The 22,369-nt window shown below is 36.7% G+C and overlaps 1 non-coding gene across 1 annotated transcript; it reads right to left on the reverse strand.

The window, feature by feature from the left end:
* Positions 1 to 4,257: 4,257 nt before the first annotated feature.
* Positions 4,258 to 4,365, reverse strand: LOC130947045 (small nucleolar RNA R71). Its single transcript, XR_009072458.1, has one exon. It is a non-coding gene; the product is annotated as a small nucleolar RNA R71 (small nucleolar RNA).
* Between the last annotated feature and the right edge of the window lie 18,004 nt (positions 4,366 to 22,369).

Genomic DNA, 22,369 nt, shown 5'->3' on the forward strand with positions numbered 1-22,369 from the left:
ATTGCAGCAAGACTTAAGTCATCAGGAATGAAAGCGGATGAAAATTTTCTTGTGCAGTTTATTTTAAACTCATTACCATTTGAGTATGGTCCTTTCCAAATGAACTATAATACTACGAAGGATAAATGAAATGTGCATGAGTTGTATAGTATGTTAGTTCAAGAGGAAACCAGACTTAAGAATCAAGGAAATCATTTCATCCATTACCTGAACCATCAAGGAGTAGTTGGAAAGAAAACTGGAAAGAAGCATGGAAAGGGAAAGAGAAAGGGACCATTAAAGACTGCTGAGTCCTCTTCTAAAATTCAGAAGAAAGATAAGTGTCATTTCTGTAAGAAACCTGGATACTTCCAAAATGGTTGTTGATGAGCGGATAATTTATACACTTTTTGGCATTGTTTTTAGTATGTTTTTAGTAGTTTTAGTTGAGTTTTTAGTATATTTTTTATTAGTTTTTAGTTAAAATTCACTTTTCTGGACTTTACTATGAGTTTGTGTGTTTTTCTGTGATTTCAGGTATTTTCTGGCTGAAATTGAAGGTTCTGAGCAAAAATCTGATTCAGAGACTGAAAAGGACTGCAGATGCTGTTGGATTCTGACCTCCCTGCACTCGAAGTAGATTTTCTGGAGCTACAGAAGCCCAATTGGCGCGCTCTCAATGGCGTTGGAAAGTAGACATCCTGGGCTTTCCAGCAATATATGATAGTCCATACTTTGCCCAAGATTTGATGGCCCAAACCGGCGTTCAAAGTCACCTCAAGAAATCCTAGCGTTAAACGCTGGAACTGGCACCCAAATGGGAGTTAAACGCCCAAACTGGCATAAAAGCTGGCGTTTAACTCCAAGAAGAGTCTCTACACGAAATTGCTTCATTGCTCAGCCCAAGCACACACCAAGTGGGTCCGGAAGTGGATTTTTATGTCATTTACTCATCTATGTACACCTTAGGCTACTAGTTTTCTATAAGTAGGACCTTTTACTATTGTATTAGAGGACTTTGGTAGCTATCTTCGTTTTATGCTATCTTAGATCATTGGGAGGCTGGCCATTCGGCCATGCCTAGATCTTATGCTTATGTATTTTCAACGGTGGAGTTTCTACACACCATAGATTAAGGTGTGGAGCTCTGCTGTACCTCGAGTATTAATGCAATTACTATTGTTCTTCCATTCAATTCCGCTTGTTCTTGTTCTAAGATATCACTTGTTCTTCACCTTGATGAATGTGATGATCCGTGACACTCATCATCATTCTCACTTATGAACAAGGTGACTGACAACCACTCTTGTTCTACAAGCAACCAAGGCTCTAGTGAATATCTCTTGGATTCCTGATTGCACGATGCATGGTTGATCGCCTGACAACCGAGTGCTCGCCTGACAAACGAGCCAACCATTCCGTGAGATCAGAGTCTTCGTGGTATAGGCGAGAACTGATGGCAGCATTCAAGAGAATCCGGAAGGTCTAACCTTGTCTGTGGTATTCTGAGTAGGATTCAATGACTGAATGACTGTGACGTGCTTCAAACTCCTGAAGGCGGGGCGTTAGTGACAGACGCAAAAGAATCACTGGATTCTATTCCAGCCTGATTGAGAACCGACAGATGGATAGCCGTGCCGTGACAGGGTGCGTTGAACATTTCCAATGAGAGGATGGGAGGTAGCCACTGACAACGGTGAAACCCTTGCATAAGCTTGCCATGGAAAGGAGTAAGAAGGATTGGATGAAGACATTAGGAAAGCAGAGAGACGGAAGGGAAGGCATCTTCATGCGCTTATCTGAAGTTCCTACCAATGAATTACATAAGTATCTCTATCTTTATCTTTTATGTTATTTTCGTTCATCACCATTATACATTTGAGTCTGCCTGACTGAGATTTACAAGATGACCATAGCTTGCTTCAATACTAACAATCTCCGTGGGATTGACCCTTACTCACGTAAGGTATTACTTGGACGACCCAGTGCACTTGCTGGTTAGTTGTGCGAAGTTGTATAATGCCATGGAATTGAACTACCAAGTTTTTGGAGTTCATGACCGGGGATTATGAGAGTTGTGAAAAGTATTGTTCACAATTTCGCGCACCAAGTTTTTGACGCCGTTGCCGGGGATTGTTCAGTTTGGACAACTGACGGTTCATCTTGTTGCTTAGATTAGGTATTTTTTTTTCGAAATTCTTGAAGATGAATTCTAGAGTTTCATGATGATTTGTTGAAGTCTGGCTGGCTGAGAAGCCATGTCTAATCTCATTGGACCGAGGTTTCAACTTATCATCACAAGAGCTTGTTGATTTTTATCAATCTTGCTTTTGGAGCAGTGATCTGCTAAGGCTTGGCTGGCCTCTGGCCATGTCTAGTGTTTTGGACCGAAGCTTTCTTTGAAAGCTTGGCTGGCTGTGAAGCCATGTCTAATTCCTGGACCGGAGTCTTAGACTAGCATTGCACTGATTCCTGGAATTCTCATTAAGAATTTTGATACCTTTTTCCACTTAATTTTCGAAAAACACAAAAAAAAATTCAAAAAAATCACAAAATCCAAAAATTTCTTGTTTGAGTCTAGTGTCTCATCTTAAGTTTGGTGTCAATTGCATGCATTCATGTGTCTTAGTGATCTTCAAGATGTTCTTGGTGATTTACTTGCTCTGATCTTTGAATTCTATTGACTTGAAGTATTTTGTGTGTCTCATATGCATTCTCATTAGTGTCAGTAGTATACAAACTGCTAAGTTTGGTGTCTTGCATGCATTGTTATTTCATTCTTGTTGCATTTTGATTATTAAAAATCCAAAAATATTTTTAAGTTGTGTCTTTTCAAGTCAATAATACAAAGAATTGAAGATTCAGAACATGCTGCAGAGGAATTATACAGAAAAAGCTGAGCATTCAAAAATGCCCAGTGAAGAAGACAGACTGGCGTTTAAACGCCAGCCAGGGTACCTGGTTGGGCGTTTAACGCCCAAAGAGGTAGCATTTTGGGCGTTAAACGCCAGAATGGAGGCCATTCTGGGCGTTTAACGCCAGGATGGCAAAGGGGGAAGATTTTGTTTTCAAATCAATTTTTTTTTCAAGTTTTCTAAGTTTTTCAAAATCAAATCTTTTTCAAATCATATCTTTTCAATCAAATGTTTTCAAAATCAATTTCTTTCCTTTTTCAAAGATACTTACTAACAATTAATGATTTGATTGAACATCTCAAATATGTTGCCTTTTCTGTTGAGGAAGGTTTGATGTTTGAATCATATCTTTTCTTGTTAGACAAGTCATTGATTTTCAAAATCAAATCTTTTAAAAAAAAAATTTTTTTCAAAACATATCTTTTAAAATTGTTTTTAAATCAAATCTTTTCAATCATATCTCTTTAATCACATCTTTTTCAAAATAGTTTTCAATCAAATCTTTTTAACTTCTAATTTCAAAATCTTTTTCAAAAATCACTTGATTTCTTCTCCACTTTCAATTTTCGAAAATTATCAATCAATTTTTAAAATGTTTTTGACATCTTTCTAATTAATTTTTGAAAATTCTCTTCCCTCCTTCTCACATCCTTCTATTTATGGAGTACTACTCCTTCTTAATGCACAATTCGAACTTTATCTCATCAAGTTCGAATTCTTCTACCTTCTTTCTTCTATTTTTCTTTTCCTCTGACACCTCAAGGAATCTCTATACTGTGACATAGAGGATTCCACATCTTCTTGTTCTCTTCTCTTTCATATGAGCAGGAGCAGAGACAAAGGCATTCTTGTTGAAGCTGACCCTGAACCTGAAAGGACCTTGAAGAGAAAGCTAAGAGAAGCCAAAGCACAACTCTCTTTAGAGGACCTGACCGAATTCTCCAAGGAAGAAGAACACATGGCAGCCGAAAACAACAAAAATGCCAACAATGCAAGGAAGGTGCTGGGTGACTTTACTGCACCTACCCCCAACTTCTATGGGAGAAGCATCTCTATCCCTGCCATTGGAGCAAACAACTTTGAGCTTAAGCCTCAATTAGTTTCTCTAATGCAACAGAATTGCAAATTCCATGGACTTCCAATGGAAGATCCTCATCAGTTTTTAGCTGAGTTCTTGCAAATCTGTGTCACAGTCAAGACTAATGGGGTTGACCCTGAGGTCTACAGACTGATGCTATTCCCTTTTGCTGTAAGAGACAGAGCTAGAATATGGTTGGATTCACAACCTAAAGATAGCCTGGACTCTTGGGAAAAGCTAGTCAATGCCTTCTTGGCAAAGTTCTTTCCACCTCAAAAATGGAGTAAGCTTAGAGTGGAAGTCCAAACCTTCAGACAGAAGGATGGGGAATCCCTCTATGAAGCTTGGGAAAGATACAAACAATTAATCAGAAAATGTCCCTCAGACATGCTTTCTGAATGGAGCATCATAGGTATTTTCTATGATGGTCTATCTGAACTATCCAAGATGTCTCTGGATAGCTCTGCAGGAGGATCTCTTCATTTGAAGAAGACGCCTATAGAGGCTCAGGAACTCATTGAAATGGTTGCAAATAACCAATTCATGTACACTTCTGAAAGGAATCCTGTGAACAATGGGACTAATCAGAAGAAAGGAGTTCTTGAGATTGATGCTCTGAACGCCATTCTGGCTCAGAACAAGATATTGACTCAACAAGTCAATTTGATTTCTCAAAGTCTGTCTGGAATGCAAAATGCACCTGGCAGTACTAAGGATGCTTCATCTGAGGAAGAAGCCTATGATCCTGAGAACCCTTCAATGGAAGAGGTGAATTACATAGGAGAGCCCTATGGAAACACCTATAATTCTTCATGGAGAAATCATCCAAATTTCTCATGGAAGAATCAAGAGAGACCTCAACAAGGTTTTAACAACAATAATGGTGGAAGAAATAGGTTTAGCAATGGCAAGCCTTTTCCATCATCTTCTCAACAACAGACAGAGAATTCTAAGCAGAACCCCTCTGACTTAGCAACCATGGTCTCTGATCTAATCAAAACCACTCAAAGTTTCATGACTGAAACAAGGTCCTCCATTAGGAATTTGGAGGCACAAGTGGGACAGCTGAGCAAGAAAGTTACTGAACTCCCTCCTAGTACTCTCCCAAGCAACACAGAAGAAAATCCAAAAGGAGAGTGCAAAGCCATCAACATGGCCGAATTCTGGGAGGAAGAAGAGGCAGTGAACGCCACTGAGGAAGACCTCACTGGACGTCCACTGGCCTCCATTGAGTTCCCCAATGAGGAACCATGGGAATCTGAGGCTCAAAATGAGACCATAGAGATTCCATTGGACTTACTTCTGCCTTTCATGAGCTCTGATGAGTATTCCTCCTCTGAAGAGGACGAGTATGTCACTGAAGAGCAAGTTGCTAAATACCTTGGAGCAATCATGAAGCTAAATGACAAGTTATTTGGAAATGAGACTTGGGAGGATGACCCCCCTTTGCTCACCAAAGAACTGGATGACTTGTCTAGGCAGAAACTGCCTCAAAAGAGGCAGGATCCTGGGAAGTTTTCCATACCTTGTACCATAGGCACCATGACCTTCAAGAAGGCCTTGTGTGACTTAGGGTCAAGTGTAAACCTCATGCCCCTCTCTGTAATGGAGAAGCTAGGGATCTTTGAGGTGCAAGCTGCAAAAATCTCATTGGAGATGGCAGACAATTCAAAGAAACAAGCTTATGGACTTGTAGAGAATGTTTTGGTAAAGATTAAAGACCATTACATCCCTACTGATTTCATAGTCCTAGAGACTGGAAAGTGCATGGATGAATCCATCATCCTTGGCAGACCCTTCCTTGCCACAGCAAGGGCTGTGATTGATGTTGATGGAGGTGAACTGATCATTCAAGTGAATGAAGAATCCTTTGTATTTAAGGCCCAAGGATATCCCTCTATCACCATGGAGAAGAAGCATGAAGAGCTTCTCTCAAAACAGAGCCAAACAGAGCCCCCACAGTCAAACTCTAAGTTTGGTGTTGGGAGGCCACAACCAAACTCTAAGTTTGGTGTTGAACCCCCACATTCAAACTCTAAGTTTGGTGTTGGGAGGTTCCAACATGGCTCTGAGTATCTGTGAGGCTCCATGAGAGTCCTCTGTCAAGCTAATGACATTAAAGAAGCGCTTGTTGGGAGGCAACCCAATGTTTTATAATTAACTATTTCCTTTTGTTATTTTATATTTTTTGTAGGTTGATGATCATAAGAAGTCACAAAATCAATGAAAAAAGCAAAAACAGAATGAAAAACAGGAAGAAAAACAGCACACCCTGGAGGACGCACTTACTGGCGTTTAAATGCCAGTAAGGTTAGCTGTTGGGCGTTTAACGCCCAGTCTGGCACCATTCTGGGCGTTTAACGCCAGAAAGGGGCACCAGACTGGCGTTAAACGCCAGAAAAGGGCAAGAACCTGGCGTTAAACGCCAGGAATGGGCACCAGCCCGGCGTTTAACGCCAGAAATGGCTCAAAACGTTATTTTGAGCAACATTTGGTGCAGGGATGACTTTTCCTTGACACCACAGGATCTGTGGACCCCACAGGACCTCCACCTACCCCACCACCACTTTCTCTCTTCTTCCCCCATTCACCAATCACCTCAATACCTCTTCCCCAAAAACCCTTCACCTATCAAATCCCATCTTTCTCTTCACTACTCACATCCATCCTTCAAAAACCCCACCTAACCTTCCATTCAAATTCAAACCACTTTCCCACCCAAACCCACCCATAATGGCCGAACTCCATCTCCCCTCTCTCCTATAAATACCCTTCTTCATTCCTTCATTTTCACACAACCTACACACCACTTCTTCCCTTCTTTGGCCGAATACAAAGCCATCCCTTTCTCCCTCATTTCTTCTTCTTCTACTCTCTTCTTTCTTCTTTTGCTCGAGGACGAGCAAACCTTTTAAGTTTGGTGTGGTAAAAGCATTGCTTTTTGTTTTTCCATAACCATTTATGGCATCCAAGGCTGGAGAAACCTCTAGAAAGAGGAAAGGGAAGGCAAAAGCTTCCACCTCCAAGTCATGGGAGATGGATAGATTCATCTCAAGGGTGCATCAAGACCACTTCTATGAAGTTGTGGCCTTGAAGAAGGTGATCCCCGAGGTCCCCTTTTCACTCAAAAAGGGTGAATATCCGGAGATCCGCCATGAGATCCGAAGAAGAGGTTGGGAAGTACTTACCAACCCCATTTAACAAGTCAGAATCTTGATGGTTCAAGAGTTCTATGCCAATGCATGGATCACCAAGAACCATGATCAAAGTGTGAACCCGAATCCAAAGAATTATCTTACTATGGTTCGGGGGAAATACTTGGATTTCAGTCCGGAAAGTGTGAGGGTAGCGTTCAACTTGCCTATGATGCAAGAAGATGAACATCCTTACACTAGAAGGGTCAACTTTGATCAAAGGTTGGACCAAGTCCTCACAGTCATATGTGAAGAGGGCACACAATGGAAGAGAGATTCAAGAGGCAAGCCGGTTCAATTGAGAAAGCATGACCTCAAACCCGTGGCTAGAGGATGGTTGGAGTTCATTCAACGCTCAATCATTCCCACTAGCAACCGGTCCGAAGTTACTCTAGACCGGGCCATCATGATTCATAGCATTATGATTGGAGAAGAAGTGGAAGTTCATGAGGTTATAGCCCAAGAACTCTATAAAGTGGCGGACAAGTCTTCCACCTTGGCAAGGCTAGCCTTTCCTCATCTTATTTGTCACCTCTGTTATTCAGTTGGAGTTGACATAGAAGGAGACACCCCCATTGATGAGGACAAGCCCATCACCAAGAAAAGGATGGAGCACACAAGAGACCCCTCTCATCATGAGATCCCTGAGATACCTTAAGGGATGCACTTTCCTCCACAAAACTATTGGGAGCAACTAAACACCTCCCTAGGAGAATTGAGTTCCAACATGGGACAACTAAGGGTGGAGCATCAAGAACACTCCATCATCCTCCATGAAATTAGAGAAGACCAAAGAATCATGAGGGAGGAGCAACAAAGACAAGGAAGAGACATTGAGAAGCTCAAGCACTCCATAGGATCTTCAAGAGGAAGAAAGAGCCGCCATCACTAAGGTGGACCCGTTCCTTAATTTCCTTGTTCTTTATTCTTCTGTTTTTTGAATTCTATGCTTATGTTTATCTATGTTTGTGTCTTGTGATCATTAGTGTCTTAGTGTCTATGCCTTAAAGTTATGAATGTCCTATGAATCCATCACCTTTCTTGAATAAAAACGTGCTTAATTGAGAAAAAAGGAAAGAATTGCATGAATTTTGAATTTTATAATAGTTTAATTATTTTGATGTGGTGGCAATACTCTTGTTCTCTGAATGTATGCTTAAACAGTGCATATGTATCTTGAATTTGTGGTTCATGAAGGTTGGCTCTTGAAAGAATGATGAAAAAGGAGACATGTTACTGAGGATCTGAAAAATCATTAAAAATGATTCTTGAAGCAAGAAAAAGCAGTGATACAAAAAAAAAAAAAGAAGAAAAGAAAAAAAAACGAAAAAGAAAAAGAAAGAATAAAGTTGTGATCCAAGGCAAAAAGAGTGTGCTTAAGAACCCTGGACACCTCTAATTGGGGACTCTAGCAAAGCTGAGTCACAATCTGAAAAGGTTCACCCAATTATGTGTCTGTGGCATGTATGTATCCGGTGGTAATACTGGAAGACAGAGTGCTTTGGGCCACAGCCAAGACTCATAAAGTAGCTGTGTTCAAGAATCATCATACTTAACTAGGAGAATCAATAACACTATCTGGATTCTGAGTTCCTAAAGAAGCCAACCATTCTGAATTTCAAAGGATAGAGTAAGATGCCAAAACTGTTCAGAGGCAAAAAGCTAAAAGCCCCGCTCATCTAATTAATACTGATCTTCATAGATGTTTTTGGAATTCAGTGCATATTCTCTTCTTTTTATCTTATTTGATTTTCAGTTGCTTGAGGACAAGCAACAATTTAAGTTTGGTGTTGTGATGAGCGGATAATTTATACACTTTTTGGCATTGTTTTTAGTATGTTTTTAGTAGTTTTAGTTGAGTTTTTAGTATATTTTTTATTAGTTTTTAGTTAAAATTCACTTTTCTGGACTTTACTATGAGTTTGTGTGTTTTTCTGTGATTTCAGGTATTTTCTGGCTGAAATTGAAGGTTCTGAGCAAAAATCTGATTCAGAGACTGACAAGGACTGCAGATGCTGTTGGATTCTGACCTCCCTGCACTCGAAGTGGATTTTCTGGAGCTACAGAAGCCCAATTGGCGCGCTCTCAACGGCGTTGGAAAGTAGACATCCTGGGCTTTCCAGCAATATATGATAGTCCATACTTTGCCCAAGATTTGATGGCCCAAACCGGCGTTCAAAGTCACCTCAAGAAATCCCAGCGTTAAACGCTGGAACTGGCACCCAAATGGGAGTTAAACGCCCAAACTGGCATAAAAGCTGGCGTTTAACTCCAAGAAGAGTCTCTACACGAAATTGCTTCATTGCTCAGCCCAAGCACACACCAAGTGGGCCCGAAAGTGGATTTTTATGTCATTTACTCATCTATGTACACCTTAGGCTACTAGTTTTCTATAAGTAGGACCTTTTACTATTGTATTAGAGGACTTTGGTAGCTATCTTCGTTTTATGCTATCTTAGATCATTGGGAGGCTGGCCATTCGGCCATGCCTAGACCTTATGCTTATGTATTTTCAACGGTGGAGTTTCTACACACCATAGATTAAGGTGTGGAGCTCTGCTGTACCTCGAGTATTAATGCAATTACTATTGTTCTTCCATTCAATTCCGCTTGTTCTTGTTCTAAGATATCACTTGTTCTTCAACTTGATGAATGTGATGATCCGTGACACTCATCATCATTCTCACTTATGAACAAGGTGACTGACAACCACTCTTGTTCTACAAGCAACCAAGGCTCTAGTGAATATCTCTTGGATTCCTGATTGCACGATGCATGGTTGATCGCCTGACAACCGAGTGCTCGCCTGACAAACGAGCCAACCATTCCGTGAGATCAGAGTCTTCGTGGTATAGGCGAGAACTGATGGCAGCATTCAAGAGAATCCGGAAGGTCTAACCTTGTCTGTGGTATTCTGAGTAGGATTCAATGACTGAATGACTGTGACGTGCTTCAAACTCCTGAAGGCGGGGCGTTAGTGACAGACGCAAAAGAATCACTGGATTCTATTCCGGCCTGATTGAGAACCGACAGATGGATAGCCGTGCCGTGACAGGGTGCGTTGAACATTTCCAATGAGAGGATGGGAGGTAGCCACTGACAACGGTGAAACCCTTGCATAAGCTTGCCATGGAAAGGAGTAAGAAGGATTGGATGAAAACATTAGGAAAGCAGAGAGACAGAAGGGAAGGCATCTTCATGCGCTTATCTGAAGTTCCTACCAATGAATTACATAAGTATCTCTATCTTTATCTTTTATGTTATTTTCGTTCATCACCATTATACATTTGAGTCTGCCTGACTGAGATTTACAAGATGACCATAGCTTGCTTCAATACTAACAATCTCCGTGGGATCGACCCTTACTCACGTAAGGTATTACTTGGACGACCCAGTGCACTTGCTGGTTAGTTGTGCGAAGTTGTGTAATGCCATGGAATTGAACTACCAAGTTTTTGGAGTTCATGACCGGGGATTATGAGAGTTGTGAAAAGTATTGTTCACAATTTCGCGCACCAGTTGTCCAAAGAGGAAGGCTTGATTTGAAAAGAAAGGTAATAAGCTTAATTATGCTTATGTATGTATTGAATCAAACTTAATTGAAGTTCTTCGTAATACATGGTGGATTGATTCTGGAGGTACAACTTATGTTTCTAAATTGATGCAGGGATTCTTTACAACCCGAACCATAAGGCCAAATGAAAAGTTTGTCTACATGGGAAATAAAGATAAAGCTCCAGCAGAAGCTATTGGGACTTATCGGTTGATTCTCGACACTAGACACACTACTAGAATTTAGACATTTACTAACACTTTTTATCTAACATTTTTAAAAATATTAGTAATACTAATAAAATCTTATTTTTAGTAACATTTGTAAAATAAATGTTACAAAATATTTTTTTTCTTAAAAGAAAGAAAAAAATTAGATTTAAATGTTACTAAATGTGTAAACATGTGAAAATTATACTGGGAGATTATCTTTTAATCTCTTTCACGTTCTTCACAACAGAGAAAACTACTCCCAAGTTCCAAGTTCCAAGTTCCAAGTTCCAAGTCCTATGGCATTCGCGTCTCCTTCCTCTGCACTTCATCTTCTTCCTCAATCTCACTCGCAATCTGAATCATTCTCCAGATTCAGATTCTCCTCTCAATTTTGGTAAGCATTTTCTCTCTTCTTTAACTTTTTTCTATTCACTCAGTTCTTCAATTTCTCATCTCTTACTAATTTTGATCCAGATCTGAATCATGCATATGTAATTTCTCACCTCTGGTTCATCCTTTCGTCGCCTACACTGTCATTGTGCCGTTCTCTTCTCGCCTGCGCCATCATCTTCTCCACAGTCGTCTTCTCGCCGGTTCCATCGTTGCGTTATCTTCTTGCTCCTTCAATCCTCTTTAATCTTTACTAGATGATTAATCTGTAATTAATTTGATGTATAATTATTAGTTAATTTAGATTTTTAATTGGTTATTTAATAGTTAGGTTTTGAATTTAGATTTTAATTAAGTTGTTTATTTGAATTTAGGTTTTGAATTTAGGTATAAATGAGTTTAGTTACATTGTCTTTTTAATTATTATTCATTCTGTTTTGCCAATTTCTTGCTTATATTATCTAGCTGTCCGATGCCAACCGACCAGAAGCAACTATTTCTTGCAAGTGTAGCATAATAAAGGGGCAGAACAAGCTTAAGCTCTACAAGGTCAAAAGTCTATGATTTGATTAGTTGATTAGAAAATGTTAGCAAAACGTGTTACACTTGCTTTTTTCATTTCCATCTTTCAGAATATTTGATCCCTTTTTCATCCTCATGTTGGAAATTAAATATCACTTGTAATTGTAGGTCGAACTAAATTATGTTCGCCACATGGTCACAGATGTGTCCTGTCCTGCTAAGAACCTTGATCCCAGACTAATGCTATGCACCAAAAGGATCATAGCAGCTCCAAAAGTAGGTGTCGTTTTTATTCACTTCTAAAGATTACATCGTACCAATTTTTTCGTGTAGAGATTTTGTTTATATAGTTTTCACAATCCTTCTGTTTTCTTTATTTTTATTACATGTCAAATTGAATTGCTAAAGCATAGGTTTTATCCATTTCTTAAATAGAAAAAAGGAACATAGACAATGCAATTGAACTTACTATATGTGCTCTTATCCCAGGATGATGAAATTTAATGCATTTAAAAGTTGATTGATTCTGCAGTTCTAGATGAAACAAAGTCATGTAAATAATGCAAAAGAATTAAGAAAATGAAACCATTTTACTACAAACAAGCAGCCATCAGAGAACAAAATGACTATAATTTTTAAACTTGTCATATAAGCTTTTTCATTCATTCATTCATTCAATCCTTCGTTCCCCCTTGCTTCCCTTAGTCCTCTCATAAGAAGTGCTAGCACATTATTATTACTTTTATTTTCATTTGTCATTTTGGTTAGATGCACAATTATAAAAATGTTACGATTTACTATTGAAAATTCATGCACGAAGGATATCTACATTTAAGAACTATTCTTTCCTAATAAAGACACGATGGACTTTAATTTCTTCACCACATGTGGTAAATACGCCCTTTAGTTCACAGCATATTCTCTTTCTTCAAATATCTTGGCTGCTTTGTTGTTCATAATATATATATCACTTTAACATTTTTGTATGAATTGAAGAGTGTGCTCATGAGTTACAAAAGAAAGAAATAGAAGGTTTAAGATCTTAATTTCTTTTTACGAGTTTAAAATAAATAACAAAAATTTGAAAATTTTGTTATATACTTTTATAATTTTATCATTTACCAAAATATTTGAGATAAAATGGTAAATACTAATAAATAGAAATATAGTAATTTATTGGAATAAAGAGGTAAATTAATTTATCAATTGTTTCTTATTATTCACTTTGATACTCTGCATTCTGCAATGTTTGAGTGATCAATTCATCAAGCATGTGCTGTGCACTCACCTTACCTCATCTTCACAACTCTACACTCAAAATCAAAATCATTCATTCCCTGCTTGCAGCTTCTTGTAACTAACAAAAATTATTACTACATCCAGATTAATTGATAAATTTATTATCTAATATTTCCTCAATCTATTTAATTTCGGTTACTCCTTTCAATTTTTGCTACATAAGTTTCAGATTTTACACAGATTCTGTTTCTGAATTACCAAGTCCAGAGAGAGCTGGACTGACAAAGAACACGACAAGTTTCTAGAAGCTATTCAGCTGTTAGTCTCTAATTTTCATAATTCTATTTTTATTTCTTATTTTCTTTCTTCTTTTATTAGGACAAAATAAAATTGCATTTGTATGTTCCTTGACTTATTTTCGTGGTTCTTATTGCCACTTTAGAGTTTTTTTTACCATCATTCTTAGTATTCTTTTAAGTTCAAACACCTGATTTAGTTGACCTTTTTGCGCTGAGAGAGAAGAATAAGAAATTAAAAAAGAGAAAAGAAAGAGTTATTATTTCCACCTTATAGAAGTGAAAATTATTATTTCCACCTTTCCATGGCTATGGTTACTGGTTTGGTCATGAAATTCTTTAACTCAACTTTTAGATCCTCATGAAATTCTTTAACTCAATTTCTTTATTTCTTTCGTTCATTGTTATATTCTTTATTTTTATTTAATTTGTTCTTGTTTCTTGTTTAAGAGTGGAATGCATGTATACATAAAAAGTGAAATTTGTTACTGTCAATATTAAGAGAGTGACATTTCTATATTTTTTATACTATTAGTTAATAGTTAATGCTCTCACACTCTCGGTCAGTCACAGAGCTCTCAACCTCTGACTCTGGCCGATCTATGCTCGCCTCTCTCTTGCCGGTGCTCGCCTCTCACTCTCGACGGTCTGTACTCGCCTCTAGCCGGCTCATCTGCTCGTCTCCGTGTGTGCTCCTCTGCTCGCCTCCGTCTGTCGCCTTGAATTTTTATTTGAATAGGTAAAAATTTAATGCTTCTGATAAGTACATCTTTCGTTCAATGTATTGGTTTGCAGAGAAAACTGATAAGTCAAACCTTCTGCCGTTATAACGGAATCACCATTCTCATATGGCAAAATGTGACCATATTATAGTAATTTTTTAATATACCCATTTCCTTAAGTTGAATTTCAAAGCCTTATTTTTAATCTTTAACATGAAGTTGGAGAACTCTAGGTGGCAGCCGGCCTGGACCTCCCACCAGAAGACTCCTTCCTATAACTCTTGGACAGGTAGGTCTGTTTCTGAACACGTATCATGCATGATATAACTGTAAATTGCTTTAGCCTGGTCGCATGAAATATATTTGAAAATGATTCATAATTGTTGAGCAAGTTGCAGATTCTTATAGAAGTCTATTATCAACAGTAAAAGTAATACTTTTATGGACATATTTTGCAGAATGATTTGGTTTGTCATCAGCACTTTGTTCAGCAATTAGATCATGATCAGTGTCACTTCCATCTTATGTTTGGGATAGTTATTTTGTTCCATTATGCAGTGATAGAAGTTCCTGATAATGTTTTCCTTCTAGAAGGATGCCCTCATGACTGGTTGTTTCCTCAATGTTCCGCCGTGGTGAGTCAAAATTTACACTTCCAGGGTTATTTGGGAAATAAAAAGAATAAAAAATGCTTATCATGCCAGTGATCAACTGGAGATAATTTAATTTCTGCACAAAATGCAGGTGCATCATGGTGGAGCTGGAACCACAGCTACAGGATTAAAAACTGGGGTAATGTTCAATATTGTAGCAAACTGTGTTATGTCTTAACATTTTTTTGCAGTGGTTTTTTCTTCAAATAGCCAAGTGGTGTTGTGTGCCTTGTGGTGGTGTATAGTTTTTTTCCCACTAAGTAAAGTATTTTCTTCTATTCATTATATAGCAACGGACATATTTTTAGCTGTGTGTGCCTGTATAGCTTAAACTACATATATACTCATTACCAAATTTTACAGGTGCTCATTCTTTCGTATGAGACATTCCGAATGCATTTGTCAAAGTTTAGCTCTAGTGGCTCTTGTGACCTCCTTATCTGTGACGAGGTTCACAAACTAAAGAATGATCAGACGATAACAAACAAGGTACTGTACAAAATTTCTCCGGTTTCAAGGCATGTTTCTGACTTTTGTTCAAGGCACGTTGATGGCAGCTCTTCCATGTAAACGTAGAATTCTATTGTCAGAAATCCTTTGCAGGTGAGATTCTACGCATGTATAGCTCTTTGTGTTTCGGGCTACAATCCTAAATAACCATTTATGTTTATACTTTTATGGACATATTTTGCAGAATGACTTGGAGGAATTCTGTGGAAGTTGAGGCTGAGAAACGACTAAGATGCATGGAATGAATATTATCAACAGTGTCAGACTTTTATGGGATTGTTGCTGTGTGTGCAAATTATCATCTAGCTGCTCAAGTTTTGATGGACTCTCAAGGCATGTTATTAATCATGTAAGCATATTGAAGAAATAGAAAAATTGACTTATTAGACTAATTTTAATGTTTAAATATCTTTAGTTTAATTTGTAAAGTGGGTGTAGAATATGTAATTGAAAAAAAAATTAATTCAATATTTTGTGCATTTAAATGTTACTAAAGATCTATTATAATTTTTTTTTGTTAGCAAAGAAAATCTTTTGTAACATTTATTAGAGTATTGCTATAGAATATCTATTGTAATATTTTTTAAAATGTTATTATAAAGACTTATTGCGATATTTTTTAAGTATTACATAAAATATCTATTGTAATATTTTTTAAGTGTTACAGAAAATATCTATGGTAATATTTTTCTAAATGTTACAAAAATTATCTATGGTAACATTTTTCTAAGTGTTACAGAAAATATCTATGGTAACATTTTTCTAAATGTTACAAAAAATATCTTTTGTAACATTTTTCTAAGTGTTACCATGAATGCTCTATTGTAACATTTTTCATAATATTACTATAGACTATCTTTTGTAATATATGGTAACATTTTTCTAAGTGTTACAGAAAATATCTATGGTAACATTTTTCTAAATGTTACAAAAATTATATATGGTAACATTTTTCTAAATGTTACAAAAAATATCTTTTGTAACATTTTTCTAAGTGTTACCATGAATGCTCTATTGTAACATTTTTCATAATATTACTATAGACTATCTTTTGTAACATTTTTACTAAATGTTATTAAATCTTTAGAATAATGTTAGTAAAACTCTTTAGTAACATAGGGTATATTTAACATTTGTTAAAATGTTACTAATATACATAGGTAACATTTTAATATGATTTAGTAACATTTTTTAAATGTTAGTAAAAGTCAATTATGTAGTAGTGACATCTTTTGGATTTGCTAGATAATTTTTATGTACCAAGTATTTCTAGGAATTTAGTTTCTTCATCTAAACTTGATGTTGCTGGATACTCTTTTAATTTCGGTAATAGTTATTTCAATTTGTTTAAGCACAAGTATATGATTGGATCTGGTATACTTTCTTATAGTTTATATAAATTTAATCTTGATAATTTATATGCTGAATCACTTATGACTTTGCATCATAAAGTTGGCACCAAATGTGGTTTAGTGAATGAACGTTCTGCTTACTTGTGGCATAAACATTTAGGTCACATTTTCAAAGAAAGAATGGATAGGTTGATAAAGAATGACATCCTTCCAAATATGGATTTCACTGATCTTAATATTTTTGTAGATTGTATTAAAGAAAAGTAAACAAAACACACAAAGAAAGGAGCCACAAGAAGTATCAAACTTCTTGTAATTATACACACTGACATATGTGGACCTTTTTATGTAAACTCTTTCAATAAAGAAAAATATGTTATCACCTTTATTGATGATTATTCACGTTATGATTATGTCTATCTACTTTATGATAAATCTCAAGCATTAATGCTTTAGAAATTTATATAAATAAAGTAGAAAGGCAGTTGGACAAAAAGGTGAAAAATCGTTAGATCTGATAGAGATGGTGAATATTATGGAAGAAACGATGGAAGAGAACAAAACACTGGTCCATTTGCTAAATTCTTTGAAAAATGTGGTATATGTGCTCAATACACTATGCCAGGTAAACTTCAACAAAATATTGTATCAGAAAGGTGAAACCGTACTTTAATAGAAATGGTTAGGACAATTATGAGTAATGTATCTTTACATATATCATTGTGGATGTATGCTTTAAAAACTGCTATGTATTTGTTAAATAGAGTTCCAAGTAAGGCAGTTCTTAAAACTCCTTTTGAGTTATGGACTGGGACGAAACCTAGTTTAAGACCTCTAGATGTTTGGAGATGTCAAGCAGAAATAAGAGCTTATAATCTGCAAGAAAAGAAGCTGGATGCAAGAACAATCAGTGGATATTTCATTAGCCACAAAAATCAAAGGGGTATAGATTTTATTATCCTACTCATAGTACAAGAATAATTGAAACTGTCAATGTACGGTTCATTGAAAATGGTGAGACCAGTGGGAGTATAGCTTCACAAAATGTGGAGATTAAAGAAGAATTCAAATTCCTTCAACTTGTACTTCTATTTCTAGAGTTGTTATTCCAAATGTTATTGAGCCTAATCACAATCAACAGGAACAACAAATTATTGATCCTGTTGTTGTTAGACTAAATAGCAATCAAGAGGAACAAGAACTTATTAATCCCATGGTTAATGAGGAGCCGATAATAGAATAACCACAAGAAATGACATTAAGAAGGTCTCAAGAGAAAGAAGATCTGCTATTTCTGATGACTATATGGTGTATTTATAAGAGTCAGAAAATGACTTGAGTGTCGCTAATGATCCAGTTTTTTTCTCACAAGCCATTAATGGTGATAATGCTGATAAATGGTTAGAGGCCGTGAAAGATGAGCTTAAATCAATGGAAGAAAATAAAGTATGGGACCTTGTGGAATTACCTAAAGGATGCAAGAGAATTGGGTGTAAATAGGTCTTTAAGACTAAGCGTGATTCTCATGGCAACCTTGAATGCTACAAGGATCGTTTTGTTGCCAAAGGTTTTACTCAAAAAGATGGTGTTGATTACAAAGAGACTTTCTCATCAGTTTCTAGAAAAGACTCTTTAAGGATTATCTTGGCTTTGGTGGCTCATTATGACTTAGAGTTACATCAAATGGATGTAAAAACCGCCTTTCTTAATGGGGATTTAGAAGAAGATGTTTACATGGATCAATCAACAGAATTTTTGGTTGAAGGGAAAGAACAAATGGTGTGTAAACTTAAGAAATCACTATATGGACTTAAACAAGCATCCCACCAATGGTTTATCAAATTTAATGATACCATTTTGTCCTATGGATTTAAAGAAAATACTGTTGATCGGTGTATATACTTGAAGGTTAGTGGGAATAAATTCATTGTTTAAGTTCTATATGTTGATGATATTTTGCTTGCATCTAATGATCTTGGTCTATTAAGCGAGACTAAGAAATATCTCTCTAATAACTTTGAAATGAAAGATATGGGTGAGGCAAGTTATGTGATTGGAATAGAAATATTTCGAGATAGATTACAAGGACTATTGATGTGTGAAAAACGATCCAACACAAAACTCACCGGCAAGTGTACCGGGTCGCATCAAGTAATAAAACTCACGGGAGTGAGGTCGATCCCACAGGGATTGAAGGATTGAGCAATTTTAGTTCAGTGGTTGATTTAGTCAAGCGAATCAAGTATTGGTTGAGTGATTTTGTATCCAACAGTAAGTAAATAGCAGAAAATGTAAAGGGAAAGGGATGAATTACAGAAATTAAAGAGAACTAAAAATAAAGATGCTGAATCTTAAAGAACAAGAAATTAAATGACTGAAACTTAAAGTGCAAGAAATGTAAATTGCAGTAACTTAAAGTGCAAGAAATATAAATTGCTTAAATGGAAAAAGGGAGTTGAGGACTGGGAATTCAGAATTTAAGCAAGGGAAATTAAATTGCAGCAATTATCAAAGCAAGAGATGAATTGGAGTTGACTAGATCTCAAACAGAAATGGAAATTTAATTTCAGCAGGGGTTCAACAGAAGAACCAAAAGGAAAAGTGGATCTCAGGACTCCAGAGACTAGATAGCAAAGTCTAGATCTCAATTGCCTTCCCAAATCCAAGTTCACAAAGCAATTAATAAGAAATTAAAGATTGCAGCAGTGAGGAAATGAAATTTAGCTCAATTATGAAGTAGTAAAAATCCAAGAGATCTTAAATGGAGATTGAGACAGAAATTCCTCAATTCTTCACACCCAAGACTCAAACAAGAAAAGTAAAAAATGCTCAAGCAAGAACAAGGAAGAAGAGAGATCAATTCTCCTTCCCAATTCTCTCAGATCTCAGTTCAAAGCTCTCAAAGAAAATGAAGTCTCAAAATGTAAGAATTCAAAAATCAAAAGAAGGTCCCCTAATTACATCAAACTATCTCCTATTTATACACTTTCTATTCTTGGATTTTGGAATTTGGATGGGCTTTTGATTTGGTGAAGAAATGAATTAAATTGGATTTTTAATCCAATTTTCAGCCCATGAAGAAGTTGGCTCCAGGAGGCTGCTCTGCTCTTGTGGAGAGCAAAGCAGGGAAATGGTGCATGCGGCCTCATTGCGTGCTCGTGCTGCGTGTGATGGGCGTTCAAGATGCTCCTGGCCGTGCGTGCTTGTGTGCGCGCTTGTGTGCTGCCCGTGCCAAGAAATGCTGCTCTGCTCTCCTTGTGGGCAGCGCAGCAAGGCAACCAAGGGTGAGGTCCCAGGTTCGAAACCTGGTGGAAGCACACGCTGCCCCTTTTTCCTTGGTTTTCTTGGCACCAAAGTAGCGCCTAGTTCCTTGCTTCCTCATGGTGCTGAGTTCGATTCTTGGAGATTGAAAACAAGCCAAATTTGCTTGTTTTCCTTGTACTTGAGCGCTACTCCTTTCCTCCTTGTTCTTGGGTTCGAAACCCATGGGTAACACTAGGAGAGCAATTTCCTTTGAATTTTTCTTGGATGAAGCCCGATATTGCTCTTGAGGAGGGCAGGGCAGAATTTTTGCTTTCTTTGGTCTTTGGCATAGAATTGTGCTCCGCTCTTATTGTGGGCAGGGCAGTGATATTTTGGAGGCTTGGTTTATTATGCTGCTCTCTTGGAGAGCAGTGTGCTCTTGTGGAGAGTAGTGTTTGCTTCCTCCTTCTATGTTGCACCACACTTCTCCTTCCATGGCCACACTTCTTAAGCCACGTTTTTCTTCTTTTCTTCCTTTCTTTACCTACAAGAAACCAAAGCAACCAATCAAAGTATCTCCAAACTCATAAGGTTTATAATTCATTAAAAATCAATTAATTTTAGTTCAAACCTCATGATTTAGCATCAATTTAATGGTGGTTGTTTGATTTATAGAAGTCATGCATTTTCATTCCAAATTACTTACTTAGGATGCAAGAAAGTGCATAAAGACTAGTGAAACAAGTGAAATTAGCTTGAAAAATGGGTATATGATGACTTGTCATCAACTATTAGGATTGTCTCAGAAATCATATATTAATAAAGTATTAGAGAGATTCAGAATGGCACAATGCTCAGCATCACCCATTTCAATTCAAAAAAGGGACAAGTTTAGTCTCACAAAGTCAGATATCAGCTTTGCAGTTGGTATGCTTGGCAGATACCAAAGTAACCCAGTATTGGATCATTGAAAAGATGCAAAGAAAGTTTTAAGATATCTGCAAGGGACAAAGGAACACATGCTTACTTATAGGAGATCTAATCACCTTGAAGTGATTGGATATTCAAATTCAGATTTTGCTGGTTGCGTAGATACAAGAAAATCCACTTTTGGTTATTTGTATCTCTTTGCTGGAGGAGAAATATCATGGAAGAGTGCGAAGCAGTCAGTAGTTGCTACTTCTACATTGGAAGCTGAATTTGTGACATGCTTTGAGGCCATGGTTCAAGATAAGTGGTTGCGGAACTTCTTTTCAGGGCTTGAAATTGTTGACAGTATTGCTAGGCCGCTAAAAATTTATTGTGATAACTCTGCAGCAGTTTTCTTTTCTAAAAATGACAAGTATTCCAAAGGTGCTAAGCATATGGAATTGAAAGACTTTGCCGTTAAAGAAGAAGTTCAGAAACAAAGAGTGTCAATAGAGCACATTAGCACCAATATTATGGTTGTTGATCCATTGACTAATTGAATTATTATTTATTTTCTAATTTAAGTCAATTTAATTTATCTAGTTTCAATAGATTAAATTTATATATAATTTTTTTCATTGTATTGATATTTAAGAACATAAATTTTTATCATACATAAATAAAAAATTTAAACATGCCACAATATAATGATACAATGGGCATTATATACTTCTATGTATACTTCTTATTATTTTTTCTATAATTCAATCGGGGCAGAGGCCCCCCATAACTTTATGTAGGTCCGTCTCTAGTTGTGCTCAATTCGAGCATTAGTTAGTTCGGTTATTTGATTTGCCATTCGCTGATTTTTCTCTGTCGTGTACTGATTTGCTTGTTGCAATTCTGTTATCTGAAGAAGCTCGGATAGTATGGAAAGAGGCAAATCAGCCGAGATTGAGAAGCAAAGTTTTTGGGACCTGTAAGGAGAAAGGATTTTTTTTTTCGAGGTTCCACGGTGGACGCCAAATGGTCTTGTGTGGTCGAACTATAAATCAGCAGGATTAATCTCACCTTCTGCTGATCAAATCCAAGCTTTCTTCTTTGGTAGAGTTATATTTCAGCTTTCAGTATACAAAGGAGTGTGTGTATCTGCAAAAGGCACTTCGATGTTCAAGTTAGTATAAGAATTATCCAGATGTACTTGAATATAAAAGTGTCTTAACTCCCCCTTTTATAGGGTGGAGTATCCGATCATTGTATTTTGAAGAGTAAAATGCATAATTAAACCAAACCTAAAATAATATTACATAATTCACCCAAAAAAAATGTTACAAGTGCATATTTCTATATAAATCGAATGAGATACATTCGATTTGTAAATCCCATAGTAAATCAAAACTGATCAATTCGAATTATCAAAAAGAAAGCAAATCGAATCAGTCAGTCAATTTATGCATGCAAGGTTTTGCTCCTAGTCATTCGAAACAGACTGTTTTAATTTATTCTAAATTTGATTTTTATATAAACTTAAGATGATTAACTCTTCCTTAAATTTAAACAAAAAAATTGAAATAATATTTGAATATGAGTTAGATTATAATT

Source organism: Arachis stenosperma, chromosome 8 (genome assembly GCF_014773155.1).
Source record: "Arachis stenosperma cultivar V10309 chromosome 8, arast.V10309.gnm1.PFL2, whole genome shotgun sequence".
Lineage (NCBI taxonomy): Eukaryota > Viridiplantae > Streptophyta > Magnoliopsida > Fabales > Fabaceae > Arachis > Arachis stenosperma.